At 33.0% G+C, this 16,432-nt stretch overlaps 1 protein-coding gene across 1 annotated transcript in view; it reads right to left on the reverse strand.

Moving 5' to 3' along the window:
- Nucleotides 1-15,267, reverse strand: part of LOC105841306 (translation initiation factor IF-2) — a 138,156-nt gene extending 122,889 nt beyond the window's left edge. Inside the window, exon 1 of the mRNA XM_021346557.3 lies at nt 15,046-15,267. The gene's annotated coding sequence lies outside the window, so the exon portion shown is untranslated. The remainder of the gene's footprint in view (nt 1-15,045) is intronic.
- Nucleotides 15,268-16,432: the final 1,165 nt, after the last annotated feature.

A 16,432-nucleotide genomic window follows, 5' to 3' on the forward strand; every position in this document is an offset into this window, starting at 1 on the left:
GTCTTCATGCCGGATGAAGTCGATTTCACGCGCCGCCAGCCAGTCTTGTGTGCTCTTCGCTCTATGAGCTGGCGCCGAATCTTGTTGGAATACCCAGTGCCTGTTATTGAACATGGTATGAAAAACAGGTTCCACAAGGTTCGTCAGGACTGTATTTTGATACACAACTGCATTCGTTTTTACACCTTTCTCACAAAAATGTACCTCTGTTAAGCCCCAATAAGAAACTCCCAACCATACCATGAGTGGGGATGGAAAATGACCTCGTTGGACACGCGGAATACGGTTGCTCGCTTCTTCACTACTGTGTGCGTACACCTTATCATTTTGTTTGTTGTAGCTCTCTTCTACGGTAAAATTTTTTTCATCCGAAAAAAGAATTTCCCGATATTTTTTTCCCGCGTACCGCTTCAACAAAGCGCGGCATCTCTTCAGTCTCAGGTCCATTAGACGAGCATTCAAACGATGTCCTGTTTTTCTTCGATATGCCCGAAGCCCTAAGTCTTCATTTAACACCCTTTTCACCGTGGTTCTGCTTAACCCCATCTGAAGGGCCAACAGTTTCTGCTTACGTTTGGGATTTCTTTGAATTCGCGCCTTCACAGCTTTTATCACTGCTGGAGTCCTAACAGACCGAGGGCGACCACTTCTTGACCTGTCATCTACACTAGAGTCTTCATTGTATCGTTTGACGGTACGATAAACGAATCTTTTGGTTATATTAAAATTTTTCATTATGTTAAAAATTTGAATTGGCGCGTAACCGCAACGATGCAACGCAATAACTGCAACACGGTCTTCTTTAACCGTCCACTCCATATTTAAATATGAGTAAAATTCTAAAAGTATACATTTTTATTTTCATGAACAATTCGAAATTCGAATTCAATAAACTTTTTTGTGGCCAGCATTCTAAAAGAAAAGTTTTTACTGTGTGACAATACTTATGACCTGACTAGTTACAAGCTGCCCGCACCGGTTTCGCTCGGGTCGACGGTCTCGGACGACCGTGGTATTATATAATACGTAAGAATTTAAATTTTAATTGAGATTATATCAACCTTTTGTTTCAAGTTTCGTTGTAACGCCAATCTACCCAAGCAACAGCAGTTAATAAAATGAAACTTGGCTACGTGCTCGGAGTGCAACAATGAAGCAATAAATAAAAGTATTACCACACAACGTGCATACTGCATATTAATTTTATGTACATATCTTTGGAAGTTCATACAAAGCGAACCACTTGGAAACATCTGCTTGGTGTAATAAATAAGAAGAAACTTGAAATTTCCTTTCATAAAAGGTAAATTCTAATAGTAAAAAAGTACCAAATGATATCAGTTTTTTCTAATTAAGGTTTTTTATTTAGTCGACATCATTTTTGAGATATAATTTACTCTTATTCTGTACTTTGAAATTAATGTTCAAATATACGTAACATTATTATGGAATTCCACGCTCTTTTCGGTAGGATTCTCTACTTACCTACTAGGCTGCACTAAAAGTATCGGGAATGGAATATTTCCACTGTTCCTGTCATATTAAAATCTTTTTAATTGAAAACTCCTTGGTTTTAAAAATCGAATACCATTTATTTATTTATTTAAAAAAAGATTCTCGGTCTTGTCACGAGGTTTTGTCAAACTTGTTTAGTCGTTGAGAAAATGGAATTGACTCGAGAAAATTCAAGAGCGATGATTTATTATGACTTTCGAAGTGGTTTAACACAAAAACAGTGTGTTGACCGGATGATTTCTGCATTTGGTGATGAAGCCCCATCCAAAACCACAATTTATCACTGGTTTGCTGAGTTTCAACGTGGACGTGTCAAGCTCAGTGATGATCCCCGTCAAGGTCGTCCAAAAACTGCAGTCACCCAAGAAAACGTTGATGCTGTGCGTAAGCTGATTGAGGAAGATCGACATGTAGCATAGCGCGAAATTCAGGCAACTTTAGACATTGGCATGAGTTAAATACAAATAATCTTGCATGAACAATTAGGTGTAAAAAAGTTGTTTTCCCGATGGATACCGCATTCGCTCTGTGAAGAGCAAAAAGCGGCTCGCGTTACTTGGTGCGTCAGAACTCTCGAAAGATTCCACGCAGAATCCTCAAATGCTGTATACAACATTGTATCAGGTGACGAATCTTGGATATATGCGTACGAACCCGGAACAAAAAACCAGTCACGAGTTTGGGTGTTCGAAAATGAGTTAAAGCCAACAAAAATTGTTAGTTCACGGAGTGTTGCAAAAAAATGGTGGCCACGTTTGTCTCCAAAACCGGCCATGTTACGACTATTCCTCTTGAGGGACAAAGAACGGTTAATGCAGAATGGTATGCTAGCATTTGTTTGCCACAGGTCGTTTCTGAACTCCGTAAAGAGAACTGCAACCGCCGCATCATCCTCCATCACGACAATGCGAGTTCTCACACCGCGCACAGAACAAAAGAGTTTTTAGAGCAAGAAAACATAGAATTATTAGACCATCCGCCGTACAGCCTCGACCTAAGCCCTAATGATTTCTATACTTTCCCTAAAATAAAGAATAAATTGCGTGGACAGAGATTTTCATGACCTGAAGAAGCTGTGGACGCCTACAAAACGGCCATTTTGGAGACCCCAACTTCCGAATGGAATGGTTGCTTCAATGATTGGTTCCATCGTATGGAAAAATGTGTCAAATTTCGCAGAGAATACTTCGAAAAGCAATAAATACATTTTTAAATAGTAATGTTGTGTCACTTCGTTAATTCCCGAAATTTTCAGTGCCGCCCTCGTATACTCACTCATGTTATTACATAATATGCTATGATGCGATCCTGTGAATGATATGATATTTTTCTAAATATTTTTTAACAATTTCGAGACTGACTTTCACAATGGAATATTTTTTTTATTATAACACAACTAATCAATTTACTTTTGCTTATTTAAAATATTGATTTGTAGTATAGAACTTGACAATTTTATATTTATTTACTTAATTGAATTGAAAAAAAGAACTTAAGGTAGCGAACAGGGGGTAGTGATCAGATTTAAGAAACGCTCTGTAAATGCGTCATATAGCCATATTTATCGGACACATGTTTCTATGATTCGTGATTCATGAAAAATCTAGATTTCGAAGAAAATACATTTGAAATGATGCCGGTCCTTCTAGAAAAGTATCTTCAATTTCAAATATAAAATTCTCAAGATTTAACCTACATTTATTGTATTTAATAAAACGCAACACAGCTGTCGGAAAATCCACAATTTCTGTCAGTATCATGGTAACTAATGAGAAAAAAAAAGAATGTTTTATGTCTAATATTATGAAGTAAAGTGACCCCTGGAAGAAATGTCACATTACGTCCGCGCCAAATGAAGGGTCAACTAATGACGTGAACGTGTCAGAGAAATTAGGCGAAAGGACGTTTTGACCTACGTAATTTGATATACGAAATTCGTGCTCTTTAGCGACTCCCATTTAAAAATACAGGGTGTTAGAAAATCGCTTTCGAAGCAATTGTAATTCTAAAAATAGCTTAAAGGTTTTTTTCATATAATATCGATTGAACTATGTCGCGACTCAAGACTTGGTGATAATAATAATAACTGGGAACAAATCACACACGGTCATCCGACCTCAATTTAGGACTCCCTGTGCCATGGGTACTAGAGACTAATAAACATACTTATATATATTGAAATTTATACATATTTACATAGATAATGAACACCCAGACAAAGAACAAACAAACGTGTTCGTCACACAATGTTTGTCCGATGTGGAAAGCGACCCTTGACGCAACAGTCAGGGCTGCTAAGTACTGCACCACCGAGTCGGTGCCAGTACAAATAGGTGCCAAATTTTAAAAGTAAATAAGTGTAGATAAACCTCATAAAATTGCTATTCATGGTACGTTTGTGGGCCCACATGGGTTGATATAATAATCTTGACTATTTCTGCCGCAAAGCATATTATTATGTTCCCTTTGAAAGAGATGTGCTGTTGCGTTAGATAATAAATTCGGGACACTTTTTGAAGATGGGTTCATGATGCCTATGGACTTTGGTAGCCACTTAACACGTTAAACGCCGTGGCGAACACCATGTGTCCATGTTATACCAATATATCAATAATCTTATCAAGAATCTTTACTGGTGGTAGGAACTCTTGTCAGTCAGCACGGGTAGGTACCACCGCCCTTGTTGAAGGGTGGGGCAGCCGCTGTAACTCTACTGAGATCTTAGAACTTATATCTCAAGGTGGGTGGCGCATTTATGTTGTAGATGTTTATGGGTTCCAGTAACCACTAAGCGCCAGGTGGGCTGTGAGCTCGTCCATCCATCTAAGCAATAAAAAAAAACCTCCAAAAATGGTGTAGGTGTAATTGTGCGAAAAACGCAGCAAATATTGTCAAGAAATACCTCAAAAATAATTTGCGTGATCAAAAGATACACGGCGTAGACCGTCGCAGCCCCCTAGACCCTATTTAATGGCGGTCACAGGGATTCTGCCGCGGCCCACTGAGCTAAACATGGTTTCTAGTCTAGCATTTAAAAGGTTAATACGTTATTTTACTTATTTCTGACACAAAACAACATTATTTATTTTCAGTCTTAAATATAAAAAAAACAAAAAAAACTAGTGCCTTCGATGGCCGACGATCATACACCCTATCGAATGGTGGTATTTAACGGTTATATACCAAACGGAACATTATTATACATAATATATCCGATACTGTTATATTACAATACATCATGCTTCAAGTCAAGTACAGAAGACAAGCGTTCTCTTTTAAGTTGAAGTGAATAAAACGTTTGCATTCTTGAAACTTTTGAATTCTGAAACAGATAAGAGTATTAATGTTTTTAGCTTTCAAAAATATTTAAGTCTGTATTTATTCATTCATAAATCAAACAAGCAAAACATTTTTATCAATGAATAACGGAAGTAAAATAATAAACGTGGTTGGGTGCTATTTTTTATGATTCAAAACAGAACTCAACATTTTGTTATCACCGAAAAAACAAGATTCGGCACAAATTTAAACCGCGCCAACTTCATTCAAGAGATCTTGCACAAATTTATAGAAGTACCAAACAATGATATTTAAGACTATCATTCTTCTACGCAAAACATCCTCAAATCGATCTTTCGTGTAGCTGTTCGCTATAGAGAAAATTTCGTCGTAAGTGACTTTTTTAAAAGCGTACATGGGCAGATTCACAGCGTATTTGTAATAATGCAGTTACCATAATTCAAAAATACAACAATAAAATGTCTCCGTGTCTACCTTGAGACATACAAATTGACAATCAAATATATGTTATCGCTAGCTATAATATCCGCTGTTGAAAACGTCATAATTGTTCTTTTTACACGTTTTGAAGTATCCGAGATGAAAATCACAAGGCACAAAGACGAGAGCACTAAATTTACTTGAATAAAACATGGAGTAGGTATTTCACTGGAGCGAGGACTTGAGGGACCTCCGCAGTTTCATTTCGGACCTTCAAAACGAAACGAAAAATTTATGAATGTGCTTTCCCTTCACTAAATAAAATATTTACAGACATTAAATCTGTTAATTCCTTTACAGTTGACAAATTTGTATAATTATTTTAATATTGGTTTTTGTGTCAGCCTGCTATTTCAATATAAAAAATTCAATATTTTACAAGAATTTTTAGAAATAAAGCTACATACTTCAGTGTTTCAATACTATTAACGGACATGTATATGCTTAATGTATTTACAAGACTTTAATCTTTTTGAATTGAAAGATTTTTTTTATTGCGTAACCGGGTAAATTACCTCACGGCCCACCTGACGTTAAGTGGTTACCAGAGCCCATCAAACTCACAACGTGAATACCGCCACTCATTTATAAACTTGAATTAAGTATGTATTCCATTACAAAAATTGATACCTGCGTGCGGGATTTGAACACCGGCATAAAGAACGATAATTTGACTGAAAATTGGTCGAAAGCTTAATAATTCCCTTTATAATTGAATTTATAAAACCTAATTCTTCTATATAAATAGAATAAGTATAACAAAGAATCACATTTTTACATTTTATTTCACACGCAAAAGAAGTAGTCATACCTCAATTAATGGACATGTATCTCTGTCACGCTACTAAGTGCTTTGTGTGTGACTACGAAAGATAGTATAGGTATATATATTTTTGGAAAAAACAAATAAAGCATGAATATATTCACTAAAAAAACAAAACCATACAAAGTGAACCAGTAAAATAAATTACTACGGGAATCTGTAATTCAATACGAATATTTTTCATTTCATTTCTCTCTCATTCAAATAACTTCGCCCCTTTCGCGGTGTTTCTTTCACTTTATTATTGTGTTCCTATTTGATTACTTTGTCCTTAGTATCAGTTGCTACTTCTGTCGTAATTTCGAGAATATTGTTGCTTCGTCCGACTTTTCTACAAAGACCAATAATTATTAGTTTCATACAGTTAAAATTAATTATGAAAACAATGCTGAGATACAATTGCAAAGAGATTCTAAATGTACCTTTTACCCGAATATTCAGTACTTAACAGTATTACAGATGGCTTGGTCAGCAATATTTTAAATTAATTAATAAAAAAAACAAAAAAGTTTTTTTTACTGCATTGATTTGTAGCAACTGCTTAGATTGTCTTCTTAACTAGCAGTTACTTCATTTCAAACTTACAACAAAATTGTACCTAGTAGATCCATAAGCACTATAAATCATTAATAACACAGTTCGATAGGTACCTCCTTCGAAAACGCCACGTTAAGAGTACCGATAAATCTGTATTATGTAGCTATTAACATTTTTATTGATTTACACTTCGCTCGTAGTTGCGAAGTTAGGGGTGTAACATTACAGGAAAAGAGAGAAAGTTCGGTATGAAGTGGCTATTGAATCCAGATTTAGTCGAGTGGGCTCCGGCTTGAAAGAAATGATTGATGTCACTTTGAGATAGTTTATGAAAACGATTTCGTATGATAAATGGTATGTGTAACTATTAAATTAGACGGAAAATGATTTTCACATTGCCTTCCAAGGTAAATAAGCTTGCATTCTATATGATACTAAGCGACTGCTGCACATTAAGTTTGTAAATCGATCCGTTGTCGACTTAGAAAAAATCTCAGAGTTTAAAAAGAAAATATGTATGTACCATGAGACACTGCACAGAGTAACCTATACCGCAGTACTTTTTTTGAGTTTACCTTATTATCTATGTATTCAAATGATCACATAATGGAACATTACAAATATATAATTATTACTATAAATTCACGTTAATTCATGAACATTTGAATTTGAATTTGAACATGTTAACGTTAAATACTTAAAGAATCAAACGTTCAAAAATAATATTCAAACAGCAAATATTACGTCTTACCGTGTCAGAAGATAGGACAGGTGTCTGGGCTTATTCAATGAGAAAGAGATAAATCAGCCGACGGATAAACTTAATGTTCTGTTGATAAACAAAATTTATGAGCCTCGTTCGCTCAGAAGCTTACTTCTATGTAACACGGATTCTTTTGTGTTTGCAAATAAACCCTTTCTTTAAGGGAATTTAAACAAAAATGTGAATTAATCTAGACTATGTATAAATATGCAAAGTCAAAAACAATCATGTGCCATTTTCTCCATTTGTTAATCGGTTTTATTTTTCTAGTGCCTAATGACTTGTTTTATTCTTATCAATAAAAAAAATTGTGAAAAGATTGTTATATTTTAAATTTTCTATAACAAAACAAAATAAAACTTTATAACTCCTAAAAAATTTCGATATGTTCAGATGTTGATGATTTTCAACGCTTTAGAGAAACTACGTATAGAAATAAACAAAGTACATAATTATATTTTTTTCTAAAATGTCGCCTTTTAAAAATGTATTATTTTGAAGTAAAGATATGAAAACGACAAGAAAGCATAATGAAATTAATATTAATTTTCATGTAGCTCGTTTGCTACGTACGTAGCGGGCCAATGTTTGTACATTCTACGGCGTAGTAAAGTCTACGTTAATATATGTAAATATAGGAGGAGCAACTGTTTATCTACAATCTACATGGTGTAATAGCTACGTGTAATATGTCGATAAGATACACCTTGTCCAAGAACAGTTGCCGTTGATCTTTTAAAAATCATATTATTATGTCAAAGCACGATTATCAAAAATATGTGATATGATTGATGATGATCTATTTTGTTTATTGCCTTTGTAGGCAGACTAGCTTACGGTTCAATCGATGAGTGACTGCCGTTGGTATGGAAGTTATTTTCAAAACCAGATGGTGTGTGGTTCTTGATAAAATGGATGAACTCTGCTCCGATAGCGGGCGGTGCGATGGGAAAATCGAGATGACAGGATCACCTCAACAATTCCTCAGAACACGGAACTTCTACTTCTAGCCCTTATCCCACTATGTGGGTTCGGCGCAGTATGTACTCTTTCGTCCTCGCGGAGCATACGGTACAGAACACAGAGAGAAGTTAAGTCCCTGACTATATATAACCTGAGGTGCCAAACAATCCATGAGAATCGGTATATCGACATATAATGATTGTGATATACGATTTGACGACGAGGAGTTTTCTACTCTTCTTCTCTATTACTAGACTGGGGTTTTTTTATAAGAGTAAATTATCTTAAACGACTAAACAGATGTGAAAGCGATTTTGAATTGATTTGATTTTATTGAAATATTTTTTTGTTGCACTAAAATCTACTCATAGATGAAAACTGTTATCAATTTTCGTCATCATGTCAATCGTATGGCAGTATACGGAAAGCTTTTACATTAGCCAATTCGGTTCTAAGTCTGAAATCATATTAAAAAATAACTAGCCTATTAAATTTAAATTAATGCGAGAGCCATCACAGTTAACACTAATCATTTCCAATGTGTGATCATATCATAAGCAAAGAAATAAAATGGTGTGCTTGACTCGTATTTTTCATCATCAAAAAGCATTTTAACATGTCATTGTTTTCTTGAATTGTCTATAATTAAATAGCGTATATGTAAATTGTTTATATTTGTAATTCGAACATCAAACATTACATTGAAAAGGGACTGCGTAATTAGTCCATTGCATGAGCATTAGACCCTCAAGATAAACCCTTCAGATTACTTAACGAGCAATTTTGCTATCAGAGCGATAAAGTTTTAATAAAATGTTGGATAAGCTATGCAAATCCAATCCTTTTATTTATGTGAGTTGAATGAACTACATAGTACTTAAAATTTAAAAATATTTGGAATTATCAGAATGAAATTTAATTGCAAAAAAATTCAATTGTTTAAATATTATACTATTATCTCATCATCATATAATCCTATCATCCTAGCGTAGTAATAGTATATTTTCTGCATTTACTAACCTAATCCACTAGTTTTTATCTTGACAGACGATCTCAATTCCACCATTTCCAAGAAAGGAATACGGATCAAATTATAAAATAACAAGTTAAATCAATTTACAACTTATATTCATATCAGATTATATTCAAATATTACAACATTATGAACAAAATATGCCGCCACTTCATTGATATTATGTAAAAGCGAACCAAAATAAGTGAATATGTTATTCATTTGCAATTCATAACTGAAAAATTACAAGGAAAAAAACTCAAATGGAATCAGTGCTGAACTTATGAATTTTTAAAACACTCACAGAGAACATTGCCTCTAAATTTTGTTTTAAAATTTACAACATTTCGTTTCCAGCGAGCATTACTTTTAGTGCTCTCTATACAATTTTACTCATAGCCTAGAAAACTTTTCGTAACAATATGTGTTTAAGGATATGAAAAAATTTAACCAATCTGGTTAATCGATATTTTCATCACTATTTCACTAATTCAAAAACGCCTCATTAAGGAGCATTTTTTTTTTAATATTAGCTGTCAACCAGTTTAATTTGTGATAAGGTACATTCTGAAATTGGTATTTACTTTAATTGTATTATTCTTATTTATGTGCAAGGAAGCGATTTTTTTTATAATTATAATTATATTACATTGTGTATTTCTATGTATATTCATGAATGTATGTATGTATGTGTATACCAACCAGTGAAATAGGATTGGTACACCGCGCGTAATTCGTTTCCAAATGTTTATTGTCCACCTGATGTTTGTCTGGAAGAGATCGCTCTTAATGATAGACCGCCAATTGTACTTTTTTTGTATTTAATGTATCGCATTGCTTATTTGGTGTACAATAAAGAATAATCTCTCTCTCTTTCTCTCTCTTAACTTCACAAATCGACAAAATACTAAATATTTTGCTTAGGAAAGTAAAATAAGTATTTATACTAAATAAAATAAGGAAGGATTTATACTAAATACTTATTTACTTACTTACTTATTTACTTATAAAAAAACGAACAGCAATTCATTTATATATATATAGATAGATTAACAGTCGGAGAATGAGCCCATCCCAAATTAGTCAGAAATTATGTAGAGCTTACAAACGTAATGAGAAGGGTAAGTAGCCCGCATAACATATGCATTGGACAACATTATTTTGGATTCACCGAACAAACCAACAGTCGGAGTGAGTTAAATCAACATTCTCGTGCTTTTGATTATAAGATAACAATAATTCGTCTTTTCGCATTAAAAGTGTACAATTTCTAAAAATATTCAAAATTGAGTTGAATATGCGGAGCCATTTGGTATCACCAGTATTTTTCTCATAAATGTCAAAAGAGTGTAGTTTAGTTTAGTTTTTTTTTTTTTTTAGTTTACCTATATTTTGACTACTATTAACAAAATTAATACATAATTTTATTTTACTTTAAAAGACAGATAAAATATGTAACTGGTAAAAAAATATAAAATAAATGTTGCAAAGATGATTAATATTAAAAATATCACATGTTAAACCTTTAAAACATTCTCCTGTAAAATTAGTAAGTTTTGAGATTATACAGTTTTAGTGCGAGAAGACGAATTATAAATTTACGTTGGTCAGTATAAAGAAGAGGATAAACGTTGTTAATTGAGATAGGACACGCTCTTACAACACAATCCAGACTTCGACTACATATCTTTAGGTGAGAATCACCATTAACGAAATTGACAGAGCTCCTGTTACCACTTGTCATGGTATAAACTGTGTCTTCTTCGTGGTTTCGTCTTCTGTATATAGAGCAAATAAAAAAGAAAATACTTATCCTGACCAACGTTTTAAGCTTTGCTTTTTAAGAAATGTAATTACTATAAAATCCGTTCATACGGTCAAATCTACATATCGACCGATGAAAGGTTTTTTTGGTTTATCGGCATTTTTGCAACTTTACAAGAGAGCCAGTTAAGCCTTAAAATTTGCAAAAAATATAATGCCAAAAAAACTTATTCGACTATTTGAATGTGGTAAACATATTTGAAGTTCAATTGAAAACATCGAGTTATCTATATATTAATACGTGAAGCAAAAACTTTGTATCCCTTTTTACGAAAATTGCGCGGACGGAGGAGTATGAAATTTTCCACACTTATAGAGAATATAGAGAAGAAGTGCACAACGCTAATATATTTTTTAAATAATGCATAAAAGATACATTAAATCAATAAAGAAAACATTACACACACTGCATACTATGTATTTGACGCACACACGCATGCATACTATTTATTGTCAAACTTTTGTTCTTGACGTCTGTTGTCAAATTGAGAATAGAATATGGTTTGTCTTTGTTAATATTTTTTATAGTGTAGTCTTGGCGAAATTTGTGATCATAGAATATAAAATAAAATAATAGTGTACAAACTTAAAATTCCAATAAATTATAGTCGAATTTCGACTACTGCGGGACCTCTAGTTCATACTAATACCGATAGAACGGACCTTTAATTATGACAAAGGTAAATGTCGCGTATTAACCGTAACGTTGCTTAAACCAAATAGCCCGTCGATATGTTTTAATACTGTATAAACTATTATATGTATGTATGTATGTATGTGTATATGTATGTATGTATATACTTTTTTTATGTATGTATTTGTAACTTAATATAAATTTCATTGCACCTACCACTATTTACTCTGCACTACCTACCAAGAATGCTTTACGTATTAAATCCGCCAATGTAAATTTTACGTGAAGTTTAATAAATAAATAGAATACAATAAAACTAATAATAATAATAATAATTTGTTTATTTATTTTTGCTCTTTTTCAAACTCAATACAGTATTATTTAATAAAGTAAATAAGTAAATTGGTAACCATTAACGTAAGAATATAACTTCTAATAGCAAAAATCAATGTAGGCATCTAAAAAGTCAAAGGTTAAAGGCTACTTCGTTTAATCAATTTCATACTCGATAACTTCGCTCAAAGCGTGGGCATGTAATACGAAAAAAAAAACAATTTTCACCCACGTATAGTACTAGTAAGATAAACACGCGTCTGAACTATCCAAATACTTCTCCCATAATGCGGTTACGTCGATGAACTTTCTAAGTTAATGAATCTGTGTTAATTACAATGCCGTGAGTTCCACTTCAGGACATTAAGGCTGAATAACGCCTTTAGCGGCAAATCTTCTGTCGTGAACATTACCTTAAACAAGCCCACCGTTTATTCAACTTGCCTAATGTATTGAAATAATCCTTTAATATATTATAACATACACATATAAAGTTATGTACATATACTTATGTATAGAATTAACGTTTATACGTGAGTTCCGCAATGCAGTTTTTGAAGCAGTTTCGACGATAAAAATTATAATGAGATAATTAAAACGCCATATTTTCTGAATTGCGTAAATATTTTACAGGTTCATAAAAAAGCCTATCGGAGTCGCTCCTCCCATAATTTGATTGAGTAGGAACTCAATCAAATTTTGACAACTAATCTACATATGATTATATCTTACAAAATCCCAATTTTTTTTTTCTATTTTCTTCTTTTGTTATTTTTTTAAGGGTCTTCCTAACAGTGTGTTTCATCTGGAACTAGAATTATTGGTCGTGTCCAAACGGTTCGCTATTTTTATCTATGATTTATGAACTTATGCTTCTAAAGTAACGAATTGCTTTAGCTTGTTTCAGCCATGAGCAATGGATGAGAATTGGCAGCAAATTTTGCATACTTCAAAATCCTTTAAAACATATATATTATTATGTACACTTACGCTCAGGTTATTCCTTATTTTATTCATTCATTACCTAGTATTTTCAGGATTATATGAAGAAAAGTTAGTTTTGTGATTGTGTGTAATTTATTGGATAAATTTGTAGAAATGATCTATATCAGCTGTCGGGGAACCGGGGTAAATTACCCCAAATGGGGTAAAATGAAATTTCGGGGGGTAAAAATGAAACCTTTGTGAGTAAAAAGTATATATTGAAGTGAAACTTCTTTAGAATCCTTGTGATTTCAAACTCGATGAAACGAAATGAAACGAAACGAAAGAATATTCTTTTTTTCAAAATTATCATGGGGCTATAATATGAAAGATGCTAGGGGCTATAGTATGATTTCCTGTCACTTTAATTGTATTTAAGTTATTGTTTTATGTATGTTTATTTGTATGTATTCTTCATTTTATTATGATTTTTTAAAGCATAGTTTAAAAATCATGCTTTAATACCTTTTATATTGTACACTATTCCCCTCTTATACATCGTATTTCTCCCTGCTAATGGCTTGCTGGAATAAAACTCATGAATGGGCTAAGCTCGCCTTTGTACATAGTACATATTTAGACATTCTTTAAATCTGTTTTTATTGTATTTTCTTTTGTGTACAATAAGTATAAATAAATAAATAAAAATAAAGATGCAAAAAAGAAGCGATTTCGTTTTTTTTTTGCTCTTCGCCATGGGGTAATATCAACTTAAACAAAAATATTTTGGGGTAATAATTAAAAAAGTTCCCCGACCGCTGATCTATATGATAAATCACTGTTAAAAAATGTTTGCATTTTTCCTTTAATAATAGCCTAAAATTGTACATACCTAGTAATCAATGTGTATTTACTTGTTGATGAATTATATTATATACAGATAGATATAACAGACGCCACAAAATATAATTTTGATAGAAAAATTAAAAAGTGCTCTTGATGTTACTGATTACACTTGAACCGATATTTTGAAGTATAATGAAGAATAAGATCTATTTTTATCATCAATTTACCTATATTCTTAATTGAGAATTGCTTTGGTACAACTAAATTGATGAATAAATAAACCATACTTCATTTAAAGTTACATAAAGGCACTTACGACGCTTTACATTAAATAACTTTTACAGATTAACAATCGTTTTATATTCTCTGATCATTTTCAAACTGGCTCATTACAAAAAAAAAAAAATTCAAATGGAAAATACATTTTACTTCTTAATTGTGATGAATAACACATCTATGTTATTTTTCAACCACGCACGAAAGTAAGTATTATATATTTTATTTAGAATTATATCAATACGATATGAATTAAACTACAGATTACTTCATTATGCTGTAGGATATAGACTTCTCTATCATTTCTGCGTCAAGAAAAAACGCACGTTGCAGATCACTTTACTTAAATTTAAAACAATTATTGACTTAATACTCACCCCACTTAGGAACGAAGATAAAATTCAAATTTCTCAACCGATTTTGCTAATACACGTATCAAGATTACTTTTATTTATGAAATAATACAGTTTGTACAAAAAACCTTTTATGCTTTCAATTCCATTGTTACTAATGGACGCGAATGCCCGAGGCATTTCCCTTCGCCCAATTTTATGAACAAAATTTTAACTCTCAGTGCTCTGAGTAAATTATAATTTACTTTTCAAAAATCTACTTTCACGAAAAGTTTATTTCAAATCAGCTCCTTCAGAGATTACTTATACTGTTTCAGCGTAAATAAATAATGAAAACGTAACTTAGATCATCACTGAAAACTATGATGATTTTAACTTATTCGAAATATTTTGAACACTTTTAGGATTTTAGTGAATTTTAAAGTTATCGCGGGGTCTATATTGTTATATTATTGTGCTTACCATGGGACATGATAAGGCGTGATGGCGGGAACGAGTCGCGAGCGGCGGCCCACGCGAGCAGACTGTTGCTCTCGGCCGGGTCGAGCTTGCGTGCGCAATGAAACCTCCAGCCCCGCGCCCTAGAGCCCCCTCCGGGGCTGATGCCGCCAAGCCGCCACGCGCTATCCTTTGACTACTCTGATCTTCTTTGTCTCCAACTTAATTGCCATACTGTCTCGCGACTCTATTCATACAGCGAGGTTTTCGGTTCCCTAAAGTGACCAATTGGAACCAAATTTTTTTGAGGATTCATATCTGAACAATGTGATGATAAAAAAGTTACATACTTCACATTTAAGCCCTTATACGAATAATATATAACCACGTCATTAACAGTTATGAGAATAGAATTATTTTGGAGTAACTAATTTGGAGTATTTTGTATAAATTAATAGTTTTTTTCGCAAGATGGCCAGAGGGCTTACGTTCGTAATTGCCTACACCCACTTTAAGATATGGGGTCCTGGTTCTATTGTATCTCGGCTTTCACATCTTTATAACCGGATCACAATGAATAAAGTTAAAGTTTTTTTTTAATCGTATTACCTATGTGTAGCTAGGGCGTTTTTTTTTTTTAAATCATTTATTATTGGATGTACAGTATTCATTCTGCACGGTAAAGTAAAATAATTTATACTTAAAAGTCAAGTAAATCAAGATATGCATTTTAATCTAAATCCATAAAATAGAAATAAGCTAATTTTCATAGACATTTTGGTAGCCCTACTCAAGATATATTGTATTGTTCCTACATTATATTACTAAGGTTAAAAGTATTTTTAAATGTTTTCTATCTTGGAGTTAATTTAAATCAGGATTTCGAAACGGTCTGGAACCTGTGGATTTATGGAGAGATTTTAATGCTGGGAGTGTTCTGAGTTTGAGATGATCCCGTCATTTCCGTTTTAACGCCGAACCAATTACCACCGGAACCAAGATAATCCCAAACCGTTTCCAGACATATGATTTGCCGTATTGGTAGCGTCATCACACAATCTCTTCCAAACGAGGCTCAAGGAAGGTCCTCAGCGGTAATAGTTCGATGAGTTCTTTCTCGTCTGCCTTCCAAGCCATGAAGCCTTCAGAAAAAAAATTTCCTATTCAAAAAATACCGAAATTACATTCGTTATTTCAACTGAACATTTCGAAGCCGTAAACAGTTTTATGATAATTGTAACAGAGCTTTCTGTGGTAATAAACTGAGTTACGATATTTACATATGTTTTTTTTTGTAAGCTGGGTCATATTATTTCGCATATTTAATATGAATATAAAGTTTCTCGATGACGAGGGCGGGAACTTTAGGTTGGTTTTCGTTCAAAACGAGTATCACATGTTGATGTATATC

This window comes from Bombyx mori, chromosome 9 (genome assembly GCF_030269925.1).
Source record: "Bombyx mori chromosome 9, ASM3026992v2".
NCBI lineage: Eukaryota > Metazoa > Arthropoda > Insecta > Lepidoptera > Bombycidae > Bombyx > Bombyx mori.